Raw genomic sequence first — 9,764 nt, forward strand, 5'->3', positions numbered from 1 at the left:
ATCAGGGCAACATTTACTGTGATGCATCGAAATCGTGTTTCGTGTTGCATTAAAACTTTAAAATGTAAATCAATGCAATGTGTGCTGTTTATATCAAAATCCGAGCTGAAGTATTGAAATGCTATTTTGCCTTTTTTTTTTGAGGGAGTTAAGAGTTAGGAAAGTGGTTATTCTCGAAACATTTTTCGAAATTGAAGTCTTAAAACTTTAGGTTGTCTTTGGGGATGTGGAGAGAGGGAACTTGCTCTTTCAATAGAAAAATAAATCTTAACCACAAACTTATTGTGAGGCTCTGAGAAGTTGAGCTCCGACTCTGACAACATTTACTTCTATTTGGGAAAATGGATAGGGGTAATTGGGGCTAAGTTGAGTTCAGAAACTTTCTTAGTAGTTTTTCAAAAATATTCCAACTAAAATCCGAGCCAATAAGATGTCTATTTTTCACTTAACTCCCCTAAAACAGGTAAACATAGTCAAGGTCACAGCTCAACTAACCAGAGCTGCACTATACACTGCCTTTAGTAAACACAATGAGAGGGAGGAGGGTATTCTGCTGCCCAGCCCAAAAGATTTCGGTTTCTGGAATTTTAAAAGCTTTGTTTTGGGCTATCTTTGGATGACTTAAGGGGGAAGGGTGTAGGAAGCTTCTTTCAAAAAGTTTCCTAAATTGAAGTATTAAAACTTTAAGGCAGTCATAATTCATGTTTATAGGTAAAGAGGGTACTATTCCTAGAAAAAAATTTAGAAACTGAAACCTTAAAAATTCTAATTTAGGACATTTATGGTGGTCAGAGGAAGGGATTCGGGAGTTCTCTTCCGAAATTTTTTTGATGCTGAAATATTTAAAACGCCACCTTAAGCTATATTTGAGTGCTTTAAAATGGATGTGATTCAGGGGCCCTGCCTAGGGTCAGGGACGTAACTAGAGGGGGGCAGACGGGGCTCGTGCCCCGGGCGCCAGATTTTGGGGGCGCTAAACTGACTAAATAAATGCTTAAATTAAATTTTTAAAAAAAGTACAAGTTATTAGAAGGCACTCCCCCCCCCCCCCCCCAAAAAAAAAAATCACGCTGTGCAGGCGCTGGCAGAAAGTTTGCATGGTTTAATGTGGATAAAGAGTGGGAAAGATAGACAGAGAGAAATAGAGAGAGAGTAGGAGGGTGCTGTAAATAGCATGAATGTGTTTTCTCAGAGTGACCAGTACTTGTTGTATCTTATCTATAAGAATTTTCCTCTCGGAGGAGGAATATGGGAGCTAAGCTGAGGGAAGTACACACCAATACAAAACAGCGGAAATGCTCAAATGTCCTTTTTCTACAATTAAACGTCATAAAGCTGTCAACGAACATGATGTCTTCCTCTCAGCTTTTACAATGACGAGAACTTGTCTACCCCACCCCAAGGGCTTAAGGGAAAATCATTACACTGTTCTCTTGGCCGTAGCCCATGGCTTAGGAATTGGAGCCACTATCTTTATCTTACAGAACCATTCTCTAAAGAGAATCTTCTCTAGCTCGTACCACAAACTTTTTTTCTGCTTTTTACTCCGTTCTCAGAATATTTTTTGCTCATCTTGTATCTTGTATAGTTTTAAATCAATTTTAAGATATGTCGAAAAAACTATCTGAAGCTGAATTCAGAAAGAGAGCGAAAGACCACGAAAAAGAGGCTCCTAACAATCTTCATCTTATTTACCATCGTGGTTAAATGCTAAAGACGTTAGGAGAGCAGATAAGGCATTGTTTATATAATTTGAATGATGTAATACAAATTTGTTGAACTTTATAATTTTTAACATTCTTGGGAAAAAATCTCGCACTATAAAAATAGAGATTCAATTTAAAGTTCGGGAGGCTGCTAATATTTCTTTAGAAAATACTAGGGTTATTTTGAGAATAAATTGAACTAAAACGATAAATTTTCGACTTAGTTTCAATATATTTTTTCCACCCACACAATATTTTAAATATGCTTAAATCATCAACGTCAATCAATGCGCCAGAAATCAGCTATTTTTTACGGCTCTAAACTTGAATTTTTCTTTGGTACTTTTGATGCATATTTATAATTACAGTAGAACCTGTTTATCTTGCTCCAGTTTATCCAGATCTTCGGCTTATCCTGATCCAATTTTTAAAGTTAAAAAATATATTCACTGGAATGAAAATACTTCTAAATTATGATAGCCGGAACGAAACTGTCAATGTACCAAATATTTGTTCTTTATTTTGATTAAATACGCAACTAATGTATAGGACGTGCAATAAATTATAGTCATCTAATAAACAACATGGCATATTTGGAGTGTCATTCCTACACCACAGCAGATGAACTATTTAAGTGTTTGCGAGTAACAATCCTATGTAATTTTGTTACAGCGTTTTTTGCTGTTATAAAAGATAAGTCTTCTTATTTACGAATATGTTTTACAAATTACCCGGATTTTCGTTATCCAGATTGCCTTTGGTCCCCGCTAGTTCGGAAAAATGAAGTTGTACTGTAAATGAAAATAACCGGAACGGAAGCGCACTGAAAACATATAATATTTAACATTTTTAAGATATGTGTTTTTTTTTTTTTTTTTTTTTTTTTTTAAGGTTAACAGAAAGAGTTTTGATCTCAAGCACATTAGGTTTCTGTTTTTCTATTAACTGTTTCTCAGATTTATACTATATACCAGAGTTGGGGGACGTGCGTCCTTTATAAAAATTAGCTCTTGTAATAATTAATATTTAACTGTACAGATTGCGAAAATTTAAAAAGTGTTGCACAAAAATATTAAGATAGAGTTTAAATAAGATAATCTGTCCTTTTGAACTACAGTAAGATGTCAGCTTAAAGTCAGGATAAGCCAAGTATAGTAATATTCAAAATTAATTTGAAGTGAGAAACAAAAACAAACAACCTACTAAATTTTTTATCGGATTTAAAATTATTTCACCCATTATTGCGATATGTTGCTCTTTTGTAGTTTAATATTGTTGTTTTTCTTGCGAATTTCTTCATAGTAGTATACTAAAATACTGAAAAATAAATAATTGAAAATCTTTGTTTTATTGAAGTTACAATTTTTAATTAATTTTTTTAAAGCAATATTGCAACGAGTTGTGAATTACTCTCTTGTGGAAATACAAAAATATTATTCCTTGAATAACTTTGTATGTAAAACAATAAATAAAATACTTAATGATTTTACCCCCTATCGCTATTTTTAAAAAAGCAATACAGTGATAAAGTTATATAAAAACTTATAATTACGTAAAAGTGGCATTTATAAGGCTTATGGCATTATAAGCAGCGGACTTATTTCTTACTGCCTAATTCAAATATGGCTTCCAGTGGTGAAACGGTTCAAAAATTATACCAAATGGAATATTATTTATCTATTTGTTCTACTGGTTAAGAGCACTCCATCACGGTGTAACGAAAAGTTACATTAGAAGACATGTATAAATTGCAAATGCATTTTGTGTAAAATTCGTCCTTGGCTCATATGAGGCAGTGAGATGCAAAGGGATATAAGTGGACATTTTCAAGTTTTGAGTAAAACGCGTATAGCCTAGGTAGGCTTTCATTGATTTTTTTTTTTTTAAATCATGATGTACAGCAGCACCTACCAGGGCTACTAGTACTATCTCTTGCCCCAAGACGGAGAAGGGGCTCACCTACTATGTGTACTGGTTATCTCCAACTTTTTAATTTTGCCACTTGCATCCCTTCGCTACTCACTGCCTCAAATGTAACCGTCCCCTCCGTGATTCTGCTCCATTTGCGTTGAAATTTGATAGTTAGAATTAAATTTAAGATTTATTTAAGATCTTAATTTTAGGTTTAAGTTCTTGTTTATTGTATATAGTTAACCATGTGGTGCATTTAGCCCAATATGATATTCTGTCGTGCATATACTGGAGCTTAAACACCTTCTTTTTACTTTGTAGTTTAATTTTTTGGTCTTTTTACCATACTTATTGAATCCTTCACGGCTAATGAGCTCTTGATTCAACCTTTCAACTTTTTCTATTAATTGCTGCTTGTATTTTTCTTTTTCTCACCAGTATTATTCTTAAAAATTGTTTAAAACTTGTTATTTGGCTTGTATAGTTTATATATTTACTTGGCTTTTTAGTTTTGCTGCGTTGCGCATCTATGGGCTTTTGGTTTAGTCTTTTCAATATTCTTCACTTGTATTATAAAATATATATATATATATATATATATATATATATATATATATATATATATATATATATAGGGAGCGTGTATTTTCTCTGTAATGTACTTGAAGGGCCCTGATGTTGACGTTATGAAGTTTCTCGAGGATTTTTTTTTTGCTTTGTTTGTTTTGTTTGGGGGGGGGGGGGCGCCGAAACGAGGTCTTGCCCCTGTTCGAAAATGACCTAGTTACGTCCCTGCCTAGGGTAAGGATTCAGTGTTCCCCTATCTCTTTTTTTGATTAATGAATATTGGAAAGTGTACCACATTTTAAAAATATATCTACTTCACTGAAGCAGTTTTTTTATTGCTAATTTTACCACCAGCTATCATATAAAAAAATTCTTTTTCAAATGAAGACTCTGTGGGGGAATGGTGCCAGTTCATTATCATTAGTCGCCCATACCCTTTCCCCACTTTTCCTTCTTTTCTGGTTTGCTGGCGCTACCTTGGGTAGACTTTCCGATCTGAACTGATTTATGTTGCAAAAGTGAAAATCTTATGTCCGAAGCGATTTATATTTCAGCAATAAAAATGTTTACGATTGGCAATAAACTTATGACGGGGAGCTGTAAACACTTTTATCCTAAACATTATCCAACATCGCCTAAAACTGTGTTTTTGGAACTTCAATTTCTAAATATTGCCGAATGAGGGTTCCTGAACTCCATCCCTTTTTAATGCATTCAAAAAGCATATAAACGTTACAAAAGATGGAGTACAATTTCGTTTTTAAAGCTTCAATTTCGGGGAGAGCCCAGAGCACCCCCTCCCCTTCTCTAATATTTTTGAAGGTTGCCCAATATTGTGATTTTGGGACTATCAAAGTTTGAAATACTTGATGTAAGAAAGTCCCTGAACCCCTCCTTTCCATGAACTTTACCAAAATGGCCTACCATTTTGTTTTTTGGACTTCAATTTAAAAAAATTTCTGGGGGAGAGCCCCCCTCCCCCCGTTATTGGTGGTTTTTAGGAATTACGATACCAAAATGCTTAAATGTTACAATTTAAAGGCTTGAAATTCAAACAAACACAGATTCCAAAACTTGCATTGTTAAAATCTACAACTTTTTTCTTAAGCACGCATGTGAGGGGGAGGGGGAGCTGAAAATATTTTGTCTTGAACACATCATCAAAGTTGCACCCATGGTCTTGGTTTAAAATTGGATTAGCGTTTTTTTTATTTCATATCATACTTCCGTTGTAAATTGTTGTGAGTAACATCAAACACAGTAAATATTAGGAGCAAAGTTTTAAACTTGTCATCAGGTTAGAGTTATTTCAGTTATATATATATATATATATATACACATATATATATATATTTTTTAGAAAATACAATTAGCGTTGACTGGTAAGAACTATTTCAAAATACTGTTTTAATAACGAGTTCATTTTATTTTTGACTTACTATATTGCAGGAACAGGAGGAGTTCCCCTGGTGCGTCATTTGTTCTGAAGATGCAAAACTTCGTTGTTTTAACTGTGATGGAGATCTATACTGCATGCGCTGTTTCAAGTAATTTATTTTTCTGCTTGTATTATACTTATTTTCCACTTATGTTTTTTACTTGTAGTATTTTTGTGTATTTCTAATATATTATTAAAGCATCCATAGATTTTAAATTGGTTATTTTAAAATTAAACTTTAGAACTATTTAACCTTCCAACTATCCTATTTGTACAAAAATTTTTTAAAACTTAAACCAGTTTTTTTGCTAGCATTTAAATGCAATTTACTTTTATCTGAGCTATCACAGTGAATTTCAATTTTTTTATTTAACAAATCTTTTTTTTTTTCAAGACTAGCCATCTGTTTAGTCTTGTTGTACCACTCTGTTCCGCTGAAGTACACTGGCTTTGATACTTGGCTTTTTTTTTTGCTTTCGGTGGTGTATTTTCTGTACTTTGCCCCTACTGAGAAAAGCATTGAAAATACAGTAGACCCTTGTTTTATGCGGGTTTATTTTATGCGGTTTCGATTATACACGGTTTAAGATTTGACACCTTTTATTTTACGCAGATGAGTTTCAGTGTTTCGCAGATGCGGCAATGCAAACAGCTAACATTTTCCTCTCTTTCAAAATCCAAACTCCTAAAAATTGCAGATTACACGTAATAAACTGCATTTTGGCGTGCTAATAACCGAACTTGGACCCCTGGAGACATTTTATGCAATTGGTTCCAGAGCTCTTTCCAGAAGTAAAATTATTAAACACACACAGTTCAGAACTCACTGGAAGAAGAGCTTTCAGGAGTGGCAAAGGAGGCCAAAACCAACGAGGATACCGACTTCGGTGACACACAACCAAAAACGTTCACATTGGAAATTTTGAGCCTTCCTAGACAATTAAAATGATCTTTCTGATTTGTTAGTGAAGGAAGAGTCTATCATGGAAATGACGCAAGTGACCATGGATGCGTTAATGTTCTGCAAAGAATTAGAGAAAAATTCTTAATGACTGCCAAAAGACTATCACAGCCTCTTCTTTATAAAAGAACACGAAATTAGTTTATATTTACTTTATGCATATTGTGCATAAAAATTGATATAAATACACATTAAACTTATTGTAGTCATCACTAGAATGAAGTATTTTTTTATCTACAGAACCTAACCCCTATTTTAACACTACTATTAGGTCTCAATTTACGCGGTTTTGAATTGCGCAGCATTTCCGTGGAACGTAACCCCCACGTAAAACGAGGGTCTACTGTATTTGAATTGACATTTTCAGGTCATAAAATACATTCCTTCAATGGAAAAGATGGTAAAACCATCACTACAAAAAACGCATGTTAGTTAGTCCACTTTTACTCAAAATAGGCATTTTGTCAGGCTTCCAGCATCCTCATTGCTTTGAATGGGTGAAAAGTAGCTTAAAATTAATGTTTTAATATATATCTTTACTGATTAACATTCTACAAAGATGAAACTTGGTTTATGACGGTTCCCAAAAAAATACGAATTTTTCAATACCTGGTTCGAACTTGGTATCGCTACTATTCTTAAAAAGTTAGAATGACATAGATAGATTAAGTCAGATTTTAGTGTAGTAGATATTTAATTTTGCCATTACTGGTATAAAAAAAAGAACAAAAGCAGCTCCTGTAAAAAGTATAGCATGCACTAACTCATATTAAGATCCTAATCATGCATATTATTTTTCTTAGTGTAATGTTTCAGAATATCATATTTTTAGGTTTGTTTCAAAGTGTAAATATGCATTGAAAATATAAATTCTTCTTGAGCTCGACTGCCAATGGTGGGCCTTGGCTTGCTCCACTGTTTTGTCCCACACAACGTGCTGTCTGTACTTGTCTTTTTAGTTGTTCAGTATGTCTTTTCATGTTTTCTTTGGCTGTTCTTGGGTACATTTCCCATATGTGTCCAATTGAGAATCTTTTTCGATCCGTAATTGTTATCTCGTCCCTAGCGATGAGAGGCGCTGTGATTTAATTAATCATACAATATTTTTCCTGTTCTACATCTTTAAATTCCAAAGTTTGACCTTATTCCTATGGGCCTGTATTGTTAACAGGTGATATTATTCACTGCAATACAGTAGAAGATCGTTATAACGCACACCTTAGGACCAGAGTTTTGCGTTATACAGGTTTTGGCGTCATATAGGTCATTTCACAAATTTTGAAACTAATATTCAGAATATATATATATTAGCACTGCAATGAGTATTATAACACTAATTATACAACTAATCATTCATAAATAAATATGTTTTACAATTAAAAAAATGTGAATTATCCAGCACTTTTGCCAGCTTCATGGTTAGCATAACAGCTGCATTTTCAAGAGCCATCTGATATTTTCTCTTTACTGTGAGTATTAATTTTCATTTAAAAGCTTTGAATTAAGATGGAAAGATGAAAATCTGTTTCAAAATTTAATTTTCCTAGCAATTTTTATGTCAGCAAGGCAAAAACAAAGGGATTTTTTAAACTTAAACCTATTGTTTACTTCTGAAAAGTTGTGCAGTTTAAAGAGAATTGCGTTATATAGGTCGGCGTTATAAAGGTATTCTACTGTACCTTTCTTTCAAAAACCAGCAGGTTATTGTCCCGGTTTCATGGAATTGGTCTGATAATTGTTCTAAATAGTCTCCATTTTAGTGTATTTGTAAGCATTTTATTTTTTCAGAAGGCAACTGTGAGCAATATGTCCGATTCCCATTAAAAATTCTTGCTTTCAAATTATTAATTTTACTTTCTTTTCTGTCTTGTATGAAAATAAAAAGAGTAATGGATAAAGTTATAACTTAGCGTACCACTAAATTTGGAAATTACCTCTTTCTATTCCAAAATTTCATGAATTTTTGTTAATCATACCCCACCCCCCTTTCCCAACTTTATATACTTTACTATTGATTACATTTTTCATATGTTTACTAAAATTAGTTTTCTCTTGTATTTTATGTTTATTATTTTATGATTTATTTATTTATTAAACAGAATTCATTTTATTTTTAATTAGAGTTGTAATTGTAGCCGAACATCTTTCAATTTTATTAACATGCATTAAATAAAATTTCAGTTTCTATGAATTTTGTTGGTATTGGGATGTGAAAATGGTTTTGAAGTGTGACATCAATATTTCAAACTAAAAAGTTTGCTCATAAGTCAAGGAAGTATTTTCAAAATCTGTGCTTAAGAATGAGACTTTCAATGCATATGTTTTAATTAATTTTTGAATTTAAATGTTTTCAGGGAATGTCACGACAGTTTTGACATAGCTGAACACAGAACATGTCCTTTTCTTCCTACAAAAAAGTCTATATAAATAAACTTTTGTTGAATAATATCAAATAAATATTTTATTGTAGATCAAACTGCACTATTTTTTACGTTGCATATGGCGTAACTGTATTTTTAAACAAAAGCTGAATATTTTTGAAATATGCTTGTAAAATGCTTACAGTAATATATACATGTTTCAGTGTATATAAATTTGTTATATTGCATTATATGTACTTCATTTTTATCCTACTTGTATGTTATGTAATTTTCATAAAAGCTTTAATGAAACCATTTCTAGTATATCATTCTAAAAATATAAACTGTTCAACACATGTGTTTTGGTGACATAAATTTGTAATGATAATGAAAGTAAAATTGAGTTATTTAATTAAAAACATAATTTCAAGGAATAAAATTATGTTTTTATTATTCTATTTTAAAATTATGTATGCTATGTTTTCATTATTTTATGACATGTTTTTAAAACATGCTTTTAGTTTTTAATTAAATTTTAAAATATTTAATATTATTACATTAAAACATTGATACAACATTGTTTAGAGAACCCAATACAAATATTGCTTTGAAGGGATATGTCATTACCCAAAAGACAACATTATATACATTCGAATCATATCTTATTTTACTATTTTATTTTAAATAAACCTTAAAACATTGTTCAACAACTTTTGTATTTAGTACTCAACAGTTCAGCAATTATGTTTTTGGAAGTGGGACTGAAAGGAGCTGTAGTAACTTTTAATTTGAAGCTTATATTGTGAGGAAAAAGCCTTAAC

The sequence above is a fragment of the Uloborus diversus genome, chromosome 6 (genome assembly GCF_026930045.1).
Source record: "Uloborus diversus isolate 005 chromosome 6, Udiv.v.3.1, whole genome shotgun sequence".
NCBI classification, from domain to species: Eukaryota; Metazoa; Arthropoda; class Arachnida; order Araneae; family Uloboridae; genus Uloborus; species Uloborus diversus.